The sequence below is a fragment of the Ambystoma mexicanum genome, chromosome 4p, assembly GCF_040938575.1.
Source record: "Ambystoma mexicanum isolate Mex_15411 chromosome 4p, UKY_AmexF1_1, whole genome shotgun sequence".
Classification (NCBI taxonomy): domain Eukaryota; kingdom Metazoa; phylum Chordata; class Amphibia; order Caudata; family Ambystomatidae; genus Ambystoma; species Ambystoma mexicanum.
In genome coordinates, this window is record NC_090927.1 from 1,050,902,958 (window position 1) to 1,050,925,925 (window position 22,968).

Consider the following 22,968-nt stretch of genomic DNA (forward strand, 5'->3'; position numbering starts at 1 on the left):
AACCCTTTGATGGGACAACTGCATGCACACAGTTGCGTAGATTTGTGAGAAAGGGAAGCTAAAAACACTTCCATAATAATCATTATTCCTTTGAATCTACAAAACAGGAACGACCCATGTCAATAATTACGAGACAGGAGCTAGAGTACATGCAGAGGAAGGATCAGAAATATTGGAGTTAGATTTAATTAAGGATTTAGGGTTAGAAGAAAGCAATGTGTTCATCATGGAGACATACAAGGGAGGGAATATCATTTTACTCCATTTTATGGATTCCCTAACTATGGAAGACACTCATCTGATCACGCAGGATGTTATAGGAAGCTCATCAATGTTCCTACTGTGGAAATACAATAACTCATTTTAACAGTATCCAATGAATGGTTAGCTCTAGGGCTAATGAACAGTGGCAAGCATACATTTATAAAAACAAAACATCTTAGATTACAGACTATGTACTTTCTACCAAAATAAATATAACATGCCAGGGATTACCACCAGGCCCGCCTATTGGTGGTGTAATGGATGGAAAACAGAGAGTGCTATCAATTTATTGACACTCACTTGCAGAAATTTGCACTGGGACATAACTTTTATATTGGACACTCAATGGATATGCTGTACAAATGAAACACAATTGCATGTCGGATAGACTTCCTTTTTCTGACTTATGATGTGAAAGCACTATACACTTGTATTCAGCACCATCTACCAATGGAAGCCCGGAACTACCTTTCCGCAGAAAGCAGTATCACATACTTCTCATTATGAAATAATGTCAGACCTTCTTCAAATTACAATGAGCAGCAACGTATGTATATTGAATGAGGCCTTCTTCAAGCAAAGAATGGGGGTAACCTTTGTTGCCAAATATGCATCTTCATGATCTTATATGATTATTTTGGTTTGAATTATGAGAGGACAAAATCTGAACCGAACTGAGAGTCTAGAATTGTTCCCGGCTCCCACTTCATAGATGACCTTCTAGTAGTCTGGAATGTTAATGAGGTACAAATACTGGATTATGACAACAGACTCAATAACAAGAAGTTAAATCTTGAATTAACACTAAACTTCAGCAGGGAAAATATTAGTTTCTAAAATCTGGAGATTTATATTAAAGTGAATCAAATTCACACCAAAAGTTATAGGAAACTTAAGGCTTCATTACAGGTTTGGTGGTATTTCGGCAGTAAATCTGCCAAAATACTACCAAATTTATTTACTGTTACCGTCACTTGGTCTGGCATAATTATCGCCGGATTACAAGTGATGGTATGGCCGTGTTAGTCCCCATTTATTGGCGTCCATAGGACTCCATGGGGATTTCGGTGATAATTCTGCTGGTCGTAATTCTGCCGATTTTGCTGATTTTATAGCAGTAAGGTGGCAGATTTTCCTCCAATGTTTGGCTGGAGGAAAATCCTCCAACTCACTGCCAAAGTTGTAGTACAGCGGTGCGGTAAGGCAGCGGTAACTGCGTTACTACTACCTTACCACCGTTTTTTCTTGCACCACTGTACTTTTATTGAGGCCCTTAATAAGGTACTTTCCATTCTACATGCCTATGGCTTGATCTGTAGGAACAATAGTAGCAATATCCCTACTGGTCAATGTATTAGTGTGAAAAGGAATTAAAGTGACCCACATGAATTTCATAAGGAAGCACAAATCATTAGGAACATATTATTGGACAGAGGTTACAAGCGAGAACACATAGTAAATGGTTTCCAAAAAGCGAACCAGAGACAACACAGCAATCGGTTGACTGCTACAATCGAACAACCAAATTCAATTTCCTGGGAGAAGATGCATTTTCTTATCCAATAGTCATTGCATAGTAACAATATTTACAAAATATTATCAAAGCATGGAGACATTCTGAGATTAGACCCAGATTTCGCCACATACATAAAAAGAAAAACCCACCATCATTTATAAAAAAGCATCAGCAATGACAAATGACCTTTCACCCATCTTCCTTGCACTCAACAGTCTTGCTAAACAAACCTGGTTGCATGAAAACATCGCCAGTTTCTACAAGTGTGGAACTTGCTCCATTTGTCAATATGCTTTAGACAAAACCACTGAATGTGTTAATGTCACAGGCAGGAGACATACGATTAAGGATTTTGTCAATTGCAGAGTTAGCTATGTCAGTTACGTTGTCATTTGTGATTGCAACACATCTTATATGGGAAGTCCAATAAGAGATGTTTGAGTTCGACTTCAAGAGCCCATCCAAGCCATAAAGAGCGGAGACCCATATTCTTTTCTCTCCATTGGCTGGATATGCGTTAACAACATCACGTCCCCGAATTACGATTTCTTGGCATAGAAAGGGTCCGAAATAAATGGGGAGGTGGCGACAGAGCACTGAAAATACACCAAACGGAAGCCAAGTCTATCTTTGCATTCAGGACTTTTCAACTTGAACTCAACGAAGATCATGAGCTTAATGTGTTTATTTAGATTTGAATTGCAATAAGATATTTTGATGGGAAAATTGCAACTTGAGCCTGGACTAGGCAACTTTGATGAAACAAAACATTAATACATAAAGAAATCAATAGGCGGGTGCCATGTCCACATACTGGCCATTTTCATGGATAGGCAAGCAGCAAATCATATTTCTGAGCCCCTCATTTACATATCAATGTATATTGTAAACAATATAATTGCTCTGCTATCGAACTGTCAATTACTCCATAATCATTTGTTCTTAAATAGAGTATTTTAGCATTTATACATGTTAATAAATGCAATCAAATTAGGATTTTTATCTAACAACCCCAAACAGCCTGAATTTGGCTGAGAAAGGTGCATCGCTAAAGTTATTACATTTAGGAACCAAAATGGTACATTGGTTCAATCTCCAACAAGAACACCCACACAAAAAACACGTTGTACGTGAATGGAACAGCACTAGTAGCAACATGTTTCCTCCAACATGGCCATCCCATTATCCATCATGTTAATGTAATGCTCTCTGCATTATGTGATCAGCAATTTAAGCACGAGATAAAATGGCAGAGCACTCGCGCCATTTGCTCTTGCCTTGGTCCAACAGCTGACACGGTAACATTATACTACACACGCAGTAAAATACATGTCCAAAGAAAATTCATTTATTATTGCTTGGTTAATGGGCAGTATGTTAACTTTATATTGAGTTAAATAATTAAAACCCTTATATAATCACTAACATGGCCTCTTTTCTACATGTTTGTAATGGTGCAAAACCTAAATTGTGATTAACTGACTACTTTTGACGTAAATGAAAACCAAAACCATCCCAAAATTGCAACATTTAGAGTAGACATAGGCGTAGGACCATGCACGTTCTCAGTACGGACACATGACTTACTGTGCTTGCTTTCTAGAAATCACTTCATAAATGCATGCCGGCTCATGCAAATATGATTGAAGCTATTATCAATTCGTTGGGAACGCCTCACCTTCCGCCATTATATTGTGCTCAACATAGATCATTGGGCCTCATTACGACCCAGGCGGTAAGGGGTTAACGGTGCCGTAAAAGGTGGCGGCGATGTTAACCCCTTACAGCCTCATTACGAGGTCCCTTTGCGGGTCCCTACCTTAACGGCTGGTTTTTACCAGCCGTTAAGGATTGGACCGGCAAAGGGACCTTGGATGTAATTACAGTACCGCAATTTGCGGTACCGTAACTACCGCCTTCCCCATTTCCATTGAGCCCTATGGGGGCAAAAATGGTAATGGGGAAGGGCCAATGGTGAATGGGGAATTACCACCCCGCTAACCTTGGAATGGGGCGGTAATTCCACCATTCACCATGGCGGAATCGGTAAAATACCGGTGGCAACCATGGTTTTCGCCTGGGTCGTAATGACCCCCATTGTCTTATTTGCCAATACCCAGGGGGTAACAGACATAGTTATTCCTAATGCTTTTCCATTCTCACCATTAGACATGCACCTGTATCGCTCAAGTACAATAACTAATAATAAAAATACCTTTAATAGTGTATAGATCATTTATTCAGTAAACTTTTATTTTTGACATTTTCAACACTTTCTTTTACTCTCTCTTTTACAATTTCTTTTTCTTGGGAACAATTTTCCTTTTCTCTTCCCTAAGTTGACCATTTTTGCATTTCTTGTATAAATATTTAGTATATATTGCGTAATGTTTCAAACGCTTGTATTCAATTCTTATATTGATAGCAATGTATAAGAAGCCCCCAAGAAGCTTGCCTATGAGTGAAACACATATTTACCTGTAAGGTTTCTCACCAACCAGTAGTATGTAAAGTCTTATACCAATTAGAAAACTCATTTTGAAAAAAATATTGTCTGGCGTTTTTATGATGCATACCATCAGACAGAACAATTCTGTAAAGATACGCTTGTGTAAGTCCAATTCTGGAAGAAGCCGTGGTGCATGGACACAACCAAGATAAACTCCTGCGCACTGTTTGGCAGCTGGTGCAGTGCCCATAGTGGGCAGCCCTCAGCAGCAAGTTCAAAACGAATGTCTTTTGGGAGGGGCGCAGATTCAGACCACACCACATCTTTTGCTCTTACACTCTATCCCAAGGGGGCTAGTTTGTTGATCTGGAAGGCTAGGAAATCACCAGTCTGCAATTGACCTCCTTGACTCAGCTGAGTGGGTGGAGCACCCTATTATAACATAACATAGTTGAGGGCACACTTGTAGAAGCGAGGTGTTTGCTGCCTCCTGAACCCCATGTATTAACTGTAGGTTGGGGTGAACTGCAGATGGATACCCACCTTGAATCCCCCCACTTTTCCAAGCACCCTTTAAGTTGCTGCGATGTTTGAGAGGGAAGGGGAGAAGAAGCCTCTTGTTGGCCCTTGAGCGGGGCTTGTTGGTGTAGTTGAAGGATCTGCAACCTGTGGCTCGCCTGATGTTTTGGACTACAACTTCCATGATCCCTCACCCTTTCCCAATCTGGCTAGGGCATATGGGAGTTGTATTCCAGAACGTCTGGAGAGCCAAAGGCTGCAGATCCCTGCAGCGCGTTGGTTACGTTCAGACACAGTTGAGACATAAGTCAGTGGAGGCAGGGCTGGAGACATGGGTATTGGGGCACAGGGCAGGACGGCACTTGGCAGAGCAGGGTTCTTGTGGACAGCACACTAGATAATTAACTTCTGCACCACAGTTATGATTTTCTCCCAGAAGTACAGAATTCCTGCTGCGTTTTAACTTCAGAATCACTTTCTGCCTCAGTTGCGATTCACCTAATCTCACACCCTTTATCCTGCTCCTAACAGGCACTGACGCTTGAGATGTCAGGCTGAGATTTGCCTTGGTACATACTTGAGAATATACAGGAGGGACCAATAACTTACTGCTGTTTTGCTGACGCGCAGACTTTAGTTTGTAAATGTCAGCCTCCCTGTAATGTTACCTGTTGTTCATCTAAAGAACTGTGAACATAGTTGCACTTTTAAACTCCATTAAAGATATGATAGACAGCGCTTCCTCTCTGTGTGGAGCCTGGTTCAGTCATCACCGTTGCCTGCGTGCATGCATTTGCACTGCGGGGCTGTCAGCGGTAGACAGCCTGTCTCACTGAAGGGCCTGGCCGGAGAGCGATCATCACAGGCCCGAGAAAGCCAGCAAAGCCCAGGTAGGGGCCAAAGTAAAAGCAGTGTACTACTCCTTGTGCATGCTTAGGAACGTACTCCCTTTTATAGGACCTCAAGGTCATTCTGCGGTTGTAGGAGCTTTGGTAAATTCCTATCTCGACTACTGTAATAGTCTGATGACAGGGATCCCAGCAAAACAGATGGTGAGACTCCAGAGGGCACAGAATGCGGCTGTCAGGCTAATTGCCCATCTGGGAAAAAGGGAACATGTCTCAACATCTCGGAGAGCACTTCATTGGCTCATGGTGGAGGACCGAATTAAATTCAAGGTGGCGTGCCTTATGTACAAATGTTTTTATAAACTCGCACCTTCATATCTGAATACCAGAATCCACCATTACCAGCCAACCTGAGACCTCCGGTCAAGAGATAAACTCTTGGTGGACGTCCCTCGGACCAAATGCACCTCAAAAGGTGACAGGAGGTTTTCTGTGTTTGGACCAAAGCTATGGAACCAGCTACCCATAGGTATACGATCATGCACCTCATTAGAAGGCTTCAGAAAAGAACTTAAAACCATCTTATTTTAATGAATCTAAGTAACAAGGGCGAATACAGTTCATCACAGCTAGAACTGCGCCCGAATGCAGTTTATTCTGTCTGGTGCGCGTAAGAAATAACCAAATAGACAAATAGACAGGTCGCCCAGGGGAAATCCGGCCAATCAGAAAGCGCTTGTCCTAGGAGCTGAACATGAAAGGGTCTAAAGATGCCCTTGATGCAGGATCCTATAAATGCCTTTCCCTTGCATACACAGAGTAGTGTTTTCTTTGTATGGAAAAAGGGATGTTTTACGAGTGAAATAAAAAAAAACATGATTTTTATTTTTTTACTTAAAATATAGAGTGTGTTTATGGTTTACTTAATGCCATACACACTAATTATTAGGTACAATACACACAGTCCTAGTAATAATACATTTCTAACACCATTTAATCTGATTTCCATTCATACACTGTGGCCAGAAAGTCTTCATTTTCTAAAAGAGGGTTTTGGTTATATCCTTTCCGAGAGTTTTATTCTAATATTTTCTAACGCTTCACAATAAATGATCAATTGCTTTAGTATTTCTTTTTCTCTCGCTTGCAATATCAATACTATCTCAACTGTTTCGTCTACTTAATCTTGGGCTAGGGGTTTCTATGGTTTCCAGTTGGTTCACCCTAAATTTCCTATTTTATTTTCTGCTAAGAAATCATGTTATATAGAATTGTTGCTTCGAGATGCGGGGAGCAAACATAAAGTATTCCTTTGACACCTTTTTACATGCTAAAACTGCCAAATGGTGGTTTCTGTCCCGCATACTGGTTTTCCATTTAAGTGCTTTTACAAGGATGGCCAATTTGAAAATCCTATCCACCTTCCAAATATCCTTAGATCCACCAAGAAGGGAAACTGCAGCCCTACTTTTAGCATCAATGGCCTTGATTAAAATGAAATTCAACAGATACACAGTTATCAACTTAATTTTTAGGGTTACTGCATTTTTGACAATCAGTAACAGGCCCAGTCAACAACGCACACGTTGTATAGGAGGGTTTTTTGCTGGATCTAGAATAGGATGCCAACAATCTACCTCCATCTGAGTTAACCATCTTTTACAATATTTCATATTAGTTTCTATTAAGTATAGTTTTATCAGGAAAAATTGTTGTTTGGAAGAAGTTATTAGTGGGTTCATTGTCAAACCCCCATTTTTTTTTAATCCACTCAAAGTAGCCACTATCGATAGGAGCCTGTTTTCCCCTGTCTGATTCAGTACTTTTTTCCCTAGATGTATAATTAACATCCAATCACAAACAACAAAAATCTGTAAATGTCTAAATAGGAATTGCTCCTAGCTTAAATTAAATATTTGTTCTGTTCCAGCACCTATTAGAAATGATTAATTTAGTTTTATCGCAGTTAATTTCAAGTTGATTTTTTGGTACTTCATTGATGCTTCTTTGTAGACCTATTTACATGGGATCCATAAGGACAGCCTTATTTACGTAGGCCATCCATGCTATGTGATGTGTGCTTATCCTAGGTCCAATTATATTGCCCTGTAATAAGTATTCCATTAAAAAAATGGACCCATGAGATTTACTGATTTACGGTGGCCGTGTAATGTGAACACCATTTCCACTGCCGCACAAGGTGTGACCATGCGTTACTGCGTCGCAATTGCATGTCCGGTTAGTGAGCGTGTTAAATATCAAAGCATTATGTGATATAGAAAAGGTTTCCCTAAATCCTGTCTGATAAGGAGAAAAATATCCTTAGCTGCAGCTCTTGTGACTTTTTCAATATGAGGGTTGCACAGATTTTACTGGCGATATTCAAAAGCGCAAACAGCCTGTGAGTTGCAGGGTCCCTGCGATTTCCCTGCTTGAAAATTGGTGTTAGTTTTAGCCAGCCTATCCGCGCCAGGCGTTCTAGATTTATTTATGCGACTTACGCTATTTGTAATTTCTTCCAGAAGCATGTCAAGAGTATCGTATGGATATGCTTTGATACTACCTATTCCTCTATACGATTTTGACGGGACAAAGGTGTATTTAATAAATAAAGTAGATTTTGTGAATTAGGCCCCGTGCAAAGAGTATTTTTGCAGTGCAAAGTCATTTTGCAAAACGCTAAACATTCCATGAATTAGGCCCTTAGTGTACAATACAGTACCCAATGGACAGGTGTTTTTTACACAATATGCGACACAACGACCGATGAACCTGCATTATGCGGCACAGTTACGACCGGACATGCAATTGCGAAGCAGTAACACATGGTCACACCTTGTGCGGCAGTGGAAATGGTGTTGACATTACACGGACACCGTAAATCAGTAAATCTCATGGGTCCATTTTTTTATCTATCATTTCTTTTGGACACTGGTGAACTGTATAAAGCTATTTCCGTGCGGTATGTGGCCCACTGTGCTGTTCTCTGTGCAAGGTACTTTTGACCTGCTTTGATTTGAATTTAGAAATGCTTATATAAATTAATCGTTGTTTTTGCAATGAGGGTATATTTGGACAAAAATTGTCTTCGGTTTTCAGCATTGAGGACCAATGTTCTTCATGTTGTTTTTCACATAACCAAAGCATTTCATTACTTTAGGGGGAAGAAGTGTCTAATTGCATTTTCCATCGTGAAAAAAGGGAATGTGACGCCAGAATGGACAGTGGAATAAAGGGTGCAGTACAAATAAAGTAATTGGGAAAGTATTAATTCCCGATTGCTGCTGTCAGCTGTAATTTGGACAATTTCCCTCACAAACATTTGAGTAGAAGGCATATTTCCCTATTGTGAACAAACTTCAATTACATTTCTCTCATTTGTTTTTTCAGGGGTGCACAAGTTGGGATTTGTCCTGGAACGTGGACCGATTCACGTATGTGCACGTTATTTGCACATTGATAGAGGGAGACCAGTGGTCGTAGTGGGTGGGAGCAGCAGGGAGCGGTGCTCCCCTACTTTAAAAGACAATGTTTTACTGTTCCTATACTTTTATTTTAAAGAGAAATGTATTTATTTATTTTATTGTTTTTTATGATGCCCTTAATACCTGAGTTTGGTTTGTAATCGCAGATCCGGGATTCGAACCTCTGTTGCTCTACGTGCTGTTGCTTCAAAGACCAGCATGTTGTACCATTCCGGAATGGTTTATTTATTTATTTTTGCATTTGTTAAGCGCACCAAGCCCAGGGGTGTCAGGGCGCTAGTTACAGAAGGCATATCAGAGACAGTTACATGGGAGTAGTCTTATGCCATTCATGCAAGCAGGAGATTTGCAGAAAAAAGTAGGGTCTTGAGCTGTTTCCGAAATAGCCAATATGACTGTTCGGCTCTTAGTGGTGGGGGTAGAATGTTCCAGTTCTTGGAGGCAATGACGGGGAAGCTCAGCTCGCCGGATCTTTGTTGTTTCAAGTCAGGGATACAGAGTTGATGAGAGGCTGAAGGAGTGAGATTTTTCTAATTTATGAGAGAGGTACCTTGGAGTCGAGTTAGGCATTTGTGTGTGATAGCAAGGGATATGCTCACGGATTGGTAGCCAGTGTACTATCGTTCTTGCTGCTGAAATGTGATCCCCTTAAGGGATGTTAAGGGCTGCTTTGAGGGCATTGTTTTGTATAATTTGCATCTTATTAATTTTGCATGCGCATGTTTCAGTGAATAGGGCATTGCAATACTCAAGCCTGGAGCCTATGAGAGTTCTCAAAATGGTGACGCAGCTGTCCATGGATAGGAAGGGACTACAGTCTTTGATTAATTTGGAAGTATGTGCAGTGGACCAGGCGATGGCGTTGACTTGCCTGGATAGGGAGAGGATGACAGTACTCTTAGATTTTTTTAACAGGGCTCACCTGTGGAGTCTTTTGCATGGTTTTCTTTACTGCCTTTACTTGGAACTTTTCTTCTTAGTCCGGGTTTCATGAAAAAAGGGGCGAGCCTCCCCTGATGCCACCCTGCCTAGTAGATAAACCATCAAGCAGACTGACCCTGGGGAGACAACCCAAAACTCAAGAAAACCCTCAAAGAGGGAAAAAACCTATAGATGGTCCGTGGGTGATCCAGATAGAAGAGATGTCCATGAGAAAACAGCAAAGGTATTCAGGAAGCAGACTGAGGAACAGGCAAGAAAAGATGACTAGAAGGTATCAGACAAGAAGCGCAGGAGCAGCAGGATGCGAAAGTGCACAGCAGAAGACGGCAGCAAGATCCAGGGAACAGAGGAAGGGAGAGGCAAGGAGGAACCAGAAGCATGCAGAGCAGAGCAGTACGAGCCAGACAAGGCAAGGCAAGCACTAGACGAACATTGAGATGCAAGTCTTAATGGTGATCCGTGCACATATGAGCACTGTCACAGGTGACTCTAGACCATGTTCTTTGCTGGCCAAGAACATCGGCAGTGGCATGTTGGTAGGAGAAATTAAATAGAAAATTGGGGTTCTTTTGGTAACCAATCCACTTTTCACCATGCACCTGGTTTGAGTTGAAATTGATGCAAAGGTGTCGCAGATGTGTGTAGAAAAAAGAGGCAAAATGGAACCCCAACCTCAAAACAAGCAAAGCAAAAAAGGGGTCCACACACAATAAAGACTGCGCCACACTTAATCCTTATAGTTGTTAGGTTTTAATTGTTATTAAGTTACAACATGACATGATCCAAAAAAGAAAAGTGCCCATTGGATAACACGTGTTTCAACACAAAAAGTGCCTTTGCCAACGCTTTGAAGAGACGGGTTACACTTTTCAGGGGGATTTTAGCCCAGGACTTTCTGCCACACCAGATGAGAACCTTTATTTGGATCATAGACCTCATTAGCCCAGATTTGACAAAGGCACTTTTTGTGTTGAAACACGTGTTATCCAATGGGCACTTTTCTTTTTTGGATCATGTCTTGTTGTAACTTAATAACAATTAAAACCTAACGAATATAAGGATTAAGTGTGGTGCAGTCTTTATTGGGTGTGGACCCCTTTTTTGCATTGGTAGGAGAAATGGCTGTCGCAAACAGAGCTTCCAGGTTTGCCACAGGGATCGGGAATGGTAAGTCATGACAGAGGGTAGTGTTAAGGTAGACGCTTAGGGTCTTGACGGTCCTGGAGTCTTGGATGGTGATGCCATCTAATAGTATTTCCGTCTTTTCATCCCTTAGACAGAGATGGTGGGTAGCCATCCAGGCCTGGACAATGTGGAATATGTGTAAGTTGGACAAGTCGTTGTGTAGTTTCCCATCATGTGAAAACAAAGAAATAATATGAGGCTGGGTAGCCCAAAAAGGAAATACACCACACGCTTATCGTCCAAGGATCGGGTCGTGCAGTGCTGCTGAGGTGTCGTGTCTCGTTCAGTGGGGCCCCTTATGTCACACCGTCCGATCCCAGTCCGATAGCGTGGGTCAACCTTCAACAATCCGGCATCAATCTTGAGGGTCCCTATTCAGGGCGCCAACTGTGAAAACAAAGAAATAATATGAGGCTGGGTAGCCCAAAAAGGAAATACACCAAACACAGGTTACAAAGGAACATACAATGGTCTTTATTTTATGCTAAACAGTTACAAAAAGTCAAAGACAAATCAGATAGCTATCGGCCCTCAGTACAACACAGCGAACTCCAGCGTGGTTCGGTGTGCTCAGTGAGTGGGAATATTCATTGTAACAGTCAGGCTTTTATACAATTTTCAGCCTGCTGTCCAGCCCTACTGCGGGTTAACTATTCCATAAATACATTACTGATCTAGGGTTCGTGCCAGGTTCGCTTCTAATTTGTTCGTCTATATGTATCTAGTTCATCTTTGGTTTACACATCAAGTCAAAATGGCAACAGTGTATTCTCTAGGTTTAACATTAAGCCTTAGGACATAGTTTATGCAATGTAGTTAAACAGGCGTTCCCATTCAGTTATTCAAACAACATTGCAGTTAATATATGTTCATAGATCAGTTTCATTGACACAGGTAATCCATTACACACAGGTCAGCAGGGGACAAGGTCTCAGTTCATGACCCTAACAAGTGGCCTGCAGGCAAGTTACATATTAGCTGTACACAGGGGTCATGATGGCTGTGTTCTATTCTGAATGACATCGTCCACCATTTTAACTCAGGGTGACTTTACAGGGAGAGAGAACCTAAAATGGCGGTTTACATTGATTCTAGGGTCAGGACCTTGCAACACGAATTTCTTCACAAGTAGCATGTTAGCAGCTTGGCCTAGGCCAATATACATATATTCATAGCAATAGAAGGCACGATATAATTTCCAGTTTGACAATCAGAGGGAGAAAGATATATGTGTCGTCCGCATAGTTGGCATAGAGAATGCCTTTGTCATCAAGCAGGTCGAAGTGGGGCTTAGTAAATATATTGTACAGTGTAGGGGACATGCAGAACCCTTGTGGGGTGCCACATGTAACTGCAGCTGGGGCGACAGGCGCGCTGGTAGAAAAGACTCTCATAGTCCTTCCTGATAGAAAGGAAGAGGTCCAGACAATCGCTTCCGGGGAGAAGCGAGTGGCAGAGGCCAGGTGTTGGCATAGAGTTTGATGGTCCACTGTTGTAGTGTATCTCTAAGTGTGGGTGACATCACTGACCCTGGAATACTGTGATGTCAATGAATGTGGAATGCTATGTGTTCTGTTGTGAACAGGGGTTCTAACATTTACGGTTGGATAGTGTAAACTGGCACAGAGGGACATGCTGGTGTCTTCCTGGCCGATACTTACCATTAAACCTACAAATAACTTACCTGCTGGTCCGGGTGTTACTTCAGGTACCAAGTTATTTCATCCACCAAGTGGAAAGTGGCTGACAGGTCAAGCAGGAGTAAGAGAGATGAGCTGCCCGCCTCTTTGACTATTTCCGATTGGTTCTTTGGGTCTAGCAAGGCAGATTCAGTGCCATGCCCTACACAATAAAAGTGTAGGAAGAAGTTGGACCTTGCACTTCAGTGGACTGCACTGAAGATTTTCCTTAAACAGCAGGTGTGTTTTTTTGGGAGTTTGAATTACGCGTGGGAAGGGGCGTGGCGATGGGGTTTGTGGGGAGCAGGGGCCAGTCATCGGGGAACCTATTTCCACTACTGCTCCTATGGTGCCAAATATCATCAAGATTTTAGTTTCACAGCTGTTTTGTCCCTCACAGTTTGGGGTTTCTATTTAGGGCTATTATCCTCCTGCTTTCTGTGCTATGAACTGTGCTGGCTGGAGAACCTCCCCAACTAGTGGATCTGCCCTGAATGTTAAAGCAGCACTCAGCCTTTTGAGTCTGTATTTCTCACCTGTTCCAAAAAATATTAAATGCAATTCAGGTTATTGTGAACATAAAGCAGAATGTTCTAATATTAAGAAATCCCTTCACTACCAGCAGATAGTGTCACAGAGAAGTTCTCTGAAGGGATGTATACTAATTGACCTTTTCACAATTGACCTCCGGAGAATTGACCTCTCGAGAATTTATTTAAAAGGTCAATTAGGACATATATCCGGGGGGAAACCCCCTGCAACCCTCCACCCAATCCAAAACCCCCCACTACCTCCTACCCAATCGCCTTATATTATTTATAATCCTAAACCAACCCAATAAATATATAAAATAACTAATATAATATAAAGATCAATTGTGCAGAAGATCAATTAGGACCACTATAATTAGGTTGATTAGGACAAAAGGTTAATTGTAAAAGGTCAATTTGGGTAATACCCTCTGAAGATGGACATTCCGACTGGAATATTGCCTGTAATTGCGGCTGCCATATTCTATCAGAGAAGAGATACACATAAGCGCTTTACTCTGCCCAGACTCTTTCTACATCACACCAAGAAAGCACCGCCACAGCTCCACCTCAACGATCTTGCCCTCAGCGAGAGGACATAGCGGTGTGGCCGTTAGAGGATGCACCATTTCCTTCTCTCACCTTTCTTTCTGTGTCCCCTGCAGTCACCTTTCACAAATTGGTCATGCCACATCTGACAAATGCCCACGCAGACTCCACTCTTCGTATCTGGTACAGCAGTGGGTGTCTACCAACGCTACCCAACAAACTTCGGCCAGAGCGTTAATGGGGAAAGTGCACGCACCTCTTGGGTCCATCATGCATTCATGCTTCACTCATTTCCGAACACTTTTCACCCAAAAATGCACTCCTCCACAAGGAATTATTTTTCTTTCATCGTGACCATGTTTCCTCTATCACACGATACGCATTCATATGGACATAATGACACCCCCTGGTCCCACTGTCCCATTGTGGGCATGCCGTTGTGTTCCAATCTGTCTCACCACTCGTTATTTCTGCCTCTATTGTTCCCTGTATCCTTACTAATCTTCCTTACTCTAGAGCATGGTCTGGGTATCCCGGGTGGAGTCACAATGGACCTATTTATCGAGAAAGTTCTCGTCACTGCAAGACCGCAAAGGTGGTGATTGGTGCGGCATAAAATACTCTGAAGATAACATACATTTTATTTGCAGATCAGGGCAAAGGATCGTTATGTAAATGGGGGATTACTACCTCGCAGTGTTAAACTGGGCCCATTACGCAAGCCCTATGCCAGTCACTGCCCACGAACCGGTTAGAAAAAGTTATAACTTCATGGGGACCTGCACAGCTTCTCCCATCGCTGGCTAACATATGCGCTACAGCAATATATCCCGCTCCAACCCCCCCCCCCCTCAGACGGTGTCTAAAGTGTATCAGATTTCATCCAACATAGTATGGAATCTTTTTCTGAAAAGCATCACTGGGCTCAGTTTTCTCTAAAAGCTCCCAGGAAGGGTATTCCCCCCAAATCCTCTTTGGAAATGGTTGGCTGGCTCTGTCGACGTGGCGGGTTGTGAATCACAGACTTGTTACATCCTCTTGGAATTTGCATAGTGATTCCACTGCACCTTCCGATGTCCTGGGTCATCTACGCCCATTGCCCCCGGGATTCCTTTTGTAGAACTTCCATGGACTCCCATCTCCCTATTAATATTTCCCTGCTCACTGGGAATGTGATTGTTCAGCAAGGACAGGAAACACAGTGAAGGAATCGAAGTAAACAACGATCATTATTACGGTGAGTTTTTAAAAAAATACCCTTCTATCTGTAATGTGTGAGTAGAATTGGCCATTTTAACTAAAAGGTCGTTCACACAGAGCGCCACTTAGTAACACTTATTGGAAATTCACCTGCAGATCAGAGCCACACAGCAATGCACTATGGATATGCAAATTAGCTTAAACGCATGCATTCTATTCCACAAGAAATTGACATTGTTTAGTGTTGGGTTGATAAAGGAATTAAAAAAATAGCACTGCCCTATGAGACAATAACAATTTCCTACGGAGCAAAAAGAAAGCTTTTCAGCTAATTTGCCTACCCATAGTGCATTGCTGTGGGACTCTGATCTTCAAGTGAACTTGCAGTGATGGTTACTAAGTGGTGCTGTGCTTGTATTTTTTTTTTTTTGTAGCTGAAATGACCAATTCAGTTCACAAATGGTTAAAGCTGACAAATTTTCTGCAGGGGGAGTGGGCAAAATTGGCTTTCAAATCCCACACAGGGGACATAAGAAACTGGCAACATGTCCTAAGAAAAAGGGTGCGTTTCCTAGTTCTTTCTAAACATAAAACCGGAGTGGGAGTGGACACGTTATTCAAAGCAAGATAGAGATGTAGTATGTCTGTATCTGTGGTCATGGTACACTGTTCTAATTGTACTAGACTACACCTATGCATAGGTCCATACAAAGAACTTAGGTTATCAACAATACCAATAACAATTCCTGAGTCTGCTTCACCTACTGAAGGAAGCCTCCTCACTATGCCCATTGCATCTGTGTTGGAGAAACTATGCCCAACACGGCCTAGCTATGGAAGCCGGGATTCATCTGGGATGTCAACGCCAAGACAACACTGCGGTGGACTCAGCATTTCTTCAAATGTAACACCTCACACAAAATCCCGGCCTACATCCAAAGCGAAAACCACCCAATGGTGGAAGGAGTACTTCTAAACGATATGCATGCACCCCACCAACCCACCCACCCATCCATCCAGTGTCAGTGAATGGCTTTCATTCTTTCTGATGGGTCAGGTTGAAAAAGGTGGAGCCGGGTCTGCAGGGGAGACCTCGTTCTGCTGTAGGGCGGGAAGAGCAGTGGTCGCCCGCGTTGTTCAACACCTGTAAGGAAACAATGGAAGATCTACTGCCTGGCATCTCCAGGGGCATTCTTCATTTGACACCCACCATCTGACGAGCTGTCTGATGCCACGGGAGATTGCATGCCACACTTTTCCCTCAAACTCAACCCCACAGAAACTGCATTTCGGGTGTTCATCTCTTCTATATCTTCTTCCCCTCTGCGGACCTTACTGTCCTGGCCATCCTCCATCAGTATGTCATATACCTTTGTCTCCAATGCCCCATTAGCTTGGTTTTGCTGTAGACTCTGTTCTCACTTTGAATGCTCGTATTTTCAAACTTGTTCATATCTGATGATATATTTTTTCTGTTGTGAGAGAAATGAAATATTTTCTTTCGGCCTTATAAATATGAGCCCAGGCTCTAATGTTAGACTAGACGATGGGCGTTCACTTCTTCACAGGCGTCCAGTATGTTCTCTCTCGTCTCACAGGCACACTTCACACTGCGACCACCCTAGGGATGAGCGCCCGGGAGTTCCCCCGGTCACTCCTATTCTGTTGGGTCACACCGGCTCCCGGTACACTTCAGGATTCTTTTCAAGGTGTGCTGTGTGACCATCACACCTTCGGTATTCAGAGTAGCTGCTTATCACGCTGAGAAGTTGGCAATCCCGTTTGGTCTGACTCTCTTCAAAGGCTTAGCTGAGACAGTTTGCATCTGATCCTTCAAATGTTGTTTGAAACTTGTCATTCAAAGAGTATGTTTTCCGCTGCAGCACCTTGAGTGGTGAGAGCTAAGTCATTTTGCTTTTATCCATCCATCTATCTTTTTAGAAATCCTTAAACTAATATCTCTTTATTCTTGCACTTGTGTCAAGATTTTTCTCTCTTCTACTATTTTCTCTAAAAATTCTCTTTCTTATTCCATTTTCTTTAACTGCTAGGGTCTATGCCAAATTGTTTGAATAAATAAAACCAGAATGCAGGCAATTGCACAAACACTTCCGTCCTCGCCTGCGTCCTCGCCAGCATCGCTGCAGGATGAGTGTCGAGAAACTGCATAACTGCGGGCAGATGAACCGAAATGGCTTCTTTTAAATCCAATTTACGTGACGGCCTGGACAAATGAGACCGGGCAAGACTTGGCAGGTGGGAACAGATATATAATGGGGAGATGTTTTCAGCCAGGGCTTTTTTCCCCTTACTCATGCCCCAGACGCAGAAGCAGCGGGAATGTTTTCAAGTGGAAACCTCCCATTTCTATTCTGTCCATGTGGCCTGAATATTGAAAGGGAGTCTTTCTTCACACTGCTGTCTTGGCGCTGTGGGTGGGACATGGGGAATGCACCATGACACATTGTTATCTGTCAGCAATGAGGAAGCAATTCAATGTTTTCGTTGTCAGAGCAGATACACGGTGATGCGGAGGATACGTCTGGAGCGGTAGTGTTGTGTGTAGACCTGTGATCCCAGGTCAAAGCTGTTCAGGAACAGTTTAACCTGCTTCTCTCTGGGGGCTCCCAACAGCCTGGCGATGCCAAGAGTTGACCGTGTTTGGACAAATAGCAAAGATTAAACAATCAGCCTGCCATAGGGGCGAAATTAAAAAATGTAACGCATCCAACCCCAACCTTTTCTCACCCATACTATGCTCCTCCATTTTACCACCAACAGCCCCGGATGCTGGCCTGCACTTGACGTAGAACCTTATGCAATGTATACATTCAATAGGTAATATGTAAGCACTGTAATGATGTAATCACTTTACCCATCATCCTTAACCTATGTAAGCACCATCTGGACCTAACATCCTGGCAAGTTAATACTGTAACCCACCTGCCCAAACAAATATGTCTAAATGTGCCCCACGCTGATGTAATTTGGGCTTTTACTTTTCTAATGCTATCACTGTAAAGAATGTCCTCTACTGTTTATAGTCATCGCATTGAATTAAATAGCATTGAATGCTTTACCATCAATATGCATTAAAAAAAAGCATCAAATGCATTTTTTTTCTTTTTTTTAATGGGGGGAGGTCTACCCCCAGCCCCCCTTTTTTAAGCTTTAAAACCCGTTATAATTAAAATAAACCCTTTACCTTAAAAAATATGCATTGAATGCTTTTTTCCGATGCATTTTTTTCGATGGTAAGGCATTCAATGCTATTTGATTCGATGCAATGACTAGATACCGTCCTCTGCCAATGTAAGGAATGTCTGGAAACAATACCGATACAGGCTACTACTGTAACTAACCAGTAATAAGCGGCCTGAAGCCTCTGGGCTTGGCGCGCTTTACAAATGTCTAAATAAATAAATAAGTACGGCCAGCGGTACTGGCTCAGCGATGTTTGGTGCTGGGCAGAGAGGGTGTTGCACTGGAACCACGTGACTGGGAGACTAGAATACTTATTGATTTCCCTATTTAATTCTACATAGAGCCAAACGTGGCATCATTTGGCTACTTCATAACATTTTGCTACAAAGGAAAATGTTGGGTAATCCATGTAAAGGGTTGAAGGAAGAGGAGACATTAATATTATTCAATAAGGTAAAGGAAGGTAAGGATAAGTGGTCCTATTAGTACTCTTCTGCCAATAATATTGGTCTTGCTGCGCGTAGCTCTGTAAAAAAGAGAGAGGGGTGAGAGATACAGAAAACGGTCATGTTGATGAGTTTGGTTAATGGAACCCGTTATCTGTGTGGCGGCAGCAGGGCTTTAAGTGGGCCGGGGCTAGAAATCTGGTTCTGAGGCGGGACCCTGGCAGGGCTCACTAATCTCTCCTGGCAGCCCCAGCCGCTAGAGGACAAGGATTTTTCTAAAGCCTGAAGCTCTCTTTTATGTGCGAAGAAAATGTCTTTCCTCCATAATGGTGGCGCCAGCACCTGCGAGGCATCCCTTCAAGCAAGGAATTAACTATTATAGAGAGAAACGTGAGGCTGCTGGAAGCAGAGGTCTTTTTTTTTCAAAATACTAAAGATCACGCGAATGAGGGAGCTTCAGGATTTTGAATAAAAGGCCTCTCTTTCAAGCAGGCCATACCTTCTTAGCCTTAATGGTAACACTGCTCCTCCCCAGCTTGCAAGGGGCTGCATCACCATTAAGGCTGAAAAGGCGAGGCGCTGTCCCCTGCCAGACAAGCCTCTAGAAAATAAATGCAGAGATCAGCAGTCTCGTCCCCAAGCAGCAGAGGGTGCTGATCTCTACAAAAGGCTGCCTGGCAGGGGTGCCTGTAGCCCATCGAGCTGGGGCTTGTTAAGGGGGCGTGGCCTAACGTGCCCGCAGGCAACCCTTGCCGTTAGGCCACGCCCTCTTGATGAGCCCCGGCTCATTTTTAGTGCCACTTAAGGCACTGGGCAGCAGGGATTCTCTGTGTTCAGGGCGAGAAAAGGGGGGAGCTGCGATGGATGCGGTGTGCACGTAAATCGTACAAAAAGTTAAACAGTGTATGGGCCAAGGAAATTTGTGCTTGTTCCGGAGGAGGACAGGGTCCTCCCATTTGGAATTATTTGCTAGATACAGACTGTTTCTTGGGGGCAAGACTTTTTTGGAGACTTCCTTATTCTGTGTGTTTTATATGGGGAGCTTGGGGTATGGGTGCTCTTCAGGATAGATTGAGAGTGAGCCAGAGACTGGGCCGTCGATTCGCAGTGACCCTCTAGCAAGCTTTTGCAGCTTGACCTTTGGGTGGCAGGCTGTTGACAGTGGAGATCCCTAGTTGGTACCTAAAGGGTAATCCATGTCTCTCGGCTTCTTGGGTCACTGCTCCAGAATGCCCTCTGCATGGTGCGATGTCCTTTGAATCTTGTCCTGAGTATCTGCTGGGTTTGTCTGAGCGGCTTGATGTGGATCTCTTAGGATTTGGATTTTTTTGTGACGGTAACCTCTGCCACACAGTTTTGTACTCTTTGTTTCTTTCCAAAAAGCAGTGGTGCAGGCCTATATTGATTATCTTGCATTTGTACAGGTGTGCCACAGCTGGGCATGTGGTGAGTGTGACCTAGAGCACAGCATAGGGATTTGGGGAAAGGAGAGAAATATTAGATAATAATCAAACCTTACACCTGTATTCTTTTGTGTTTTGGACAAGGTTGCGCACCATGTTCTGGACCAGATGAGTGAGGCCATCACATTTTCTGCAGCGTGAAGGACCCGCAGCAGCACTGGGTAGCCCCCTAAGGCACAACGCCCCCGCACCTCTGGTTTTCCATCCTCTAGTTACTAGCGTTTGCAATCTTGTGAAGTTCCACCGCCTCCCATCATTTGGTTACCAATCAAGAGCGGATTCAAATGAAAGTGACTCAAGAATATCCAATGATGCCCCTTTCAGGAGTCCTCCGGCTCTGCAACACTAGCAGACACTTCTAGTGGGAATTGTGACTCTGTCCTGTGCTTCCCCACCCACTGGAAAAACTACTGCTTTTATTCCTAGCTTGCCACCTTTCTAACTTTGATCTTTTAATTTTTCATCCAAAGCTAATTATAGAACATGAAGGCTGCACAGACTACATTTACCAATTCGGCCTTTTTCCCTTGATAAATATTCATATCCTCGGTGATCCATTTTTTGAGCTTTGTTTTATATATATATATATATATATATATATATATATGTATATATATATATATATATATATATGTATATATATATATATATATATATATACATGTATAAACACTGTCTTGAAAATATCACATTCAGCCTTTTTAAATCCAAGATGACTTCTTAAATCCTGTCCGTTTATGTATGAAAAATTCCCCAATGCAGTTCAAAATAGCCAATCAGATTGTTCCGATCATGATATATCCTTTCCCATCTACTTGCAATATTCATTTTTTCTGACCAGTTTTTCACATATTCTTGGCAATTGGACTTTCAATGCTGAGTGATCAGAGCTCTAATATTTTAATTGATGCCTTTCACATTTGCTTGGCGGCTGAAGTCACAACATGGCCACCATTTGACTAAAATCATACTGCGTTATAATTCATCCCTGTCGTTTTCTGCTACTCTGCTTCTGACATATTCCATCATGTTATTGCTTCTGGCTATAAGCAGGCCAGGAAGAAGGAAGCCAGCTAGCGAACAGATGGAGTCCTCTCAGGCATTCTATTCTTAATCAACAAACCCAGAAGTGGGCAGGCATTACGGGTCAGGTAATGGCCCAGTGCCTGAGTTACTGGCCTGAGTGAAGCACGTTATGCCCACCCACCGAGAGTTTTATATCTATTGGTACCCGAGCATGACTTCCGTGTGCTAGTTGCTTGTTTTTTTGAGTTGAGAAATGGGAGACTGGCTGTTTCTCAACTTTAAAAAAAAAACTACAATTCTAGATGGCCACCGTGAATGAAGGGAGATGTGAACTACACATAGTTCCTTCTTCCTTTCCATGGTGGCCATTTCCGGACTGAGGGAGAGGTGAGCAGATGGCATGTGAAACTGCCTGGTGGCTCGGTTAGGGTGTGTGAGGGGTGGGCCACGTGGCTTGAAGGGATGGGGTCGAGGAGAGGAAGGGGGTAAAAGGGCAGGTGGGCCTGGAGGCAACAGCACCAAGAGCACAAAACAAAAGCACTTCGGAAAGAATGGAAGCGGGAAGGAAGATTGGTAGAAGGAGGAAGAGAGTTCAACACAACAATATCAATAGAAAATCCCCTTCCGGAACAGCAGCACTGCTGGCACCAGAACGTGCAAGGAAGTTAAGTTTCTTTTCATTTTTAGAACAAAAAAAAAGACACCATTAGCTCCCGTGTAGAGAACTACACGGGTGCTAATGGCGATATGCCCCTCAGTGGCGGGCCCACCCTTTTGGTAATGGCACTGCCACCCTCAGAGGCTTTGCTAGGGGGGGTTGAGGGGGCTATAGCCCCTGGTCTTTTGGTTGTAGCCCCGGATAGAATCTCAGGAGCTACAACCAAAAGTCTAGCTAGCCCCCAGTCCCTACAATTCCGACATTAGCGTAGCCCTGGGTCTTTTCCAGGCCTAGCAACACCCCTGGCCACCCTCATTAAGGGACCCTTGCTGCACTTGGGCCCTTAACTTGGGTGGTGGGCCGTTGAAAACAGGGACAGCCCGCCACGTCGGGCCATATCGCCTCAGTAAAATTCGGGACAGGAGTTCACAATATGTACATTTTTCCTAAACGTACTCATAGGTTTTTATTGTTTATGGGTTGACGGTAGCCCAGCCCTCGCATTGTACAAGATATCGCAGGATCAGATTAAACACAACAGTCTTTACTTACATCCTAAAACATTGCAATATCCTGTCCTTGCTATGCTCAGGATCCCCAAAGCAGTATCTGACTTTCCATGAAAATAGGTTTCCTGCATTCGCTGAATGTAGATCTGCAATCTCTGGCTCTGCCGATGTTTGGGACTTCAACTCCCAACAGTCCTAAAACAGCTGTCAATGTTAAGGGATCATGGCAATTGTAGTCCAAGACACCTGAGGAGCCGCAGGTTGCAGACCCCCTGTTATAGACATAGCTCTCGTACCAGCTTATCCTCTTCACTCTCACTCTTTGGACCTAAGCCTAGAGACATCTTTTTCCATTTGCCCTAAATTATTTATAACTGATTTTTCGGCCTTTTTGATTTTTGCGTATTTGTGCTTTAGATCGATAAGCGTCCCTTCATCTATTCTTGTTTCTTACTCTTATTTTTTTTAAAGCACAGACCTTGCCCTAAAAGATTTA

At 43.0% G+C, this 22,968-nt stretch overlaps 1 protein-coding gene across 1 annotated transcript in view; it reads left to right on the plus strand.

The window, feature by feature from the left end:
- The window catches only part of SLC35F1 (solute carrier family 35 member F1), a 1,067,107-nt gene that overhangs the window by 511,067 nt on the left and 533,072 nt on the right, over nucleotides 1-22,968 (plus strand). The window lies entirely within an intron of this gene.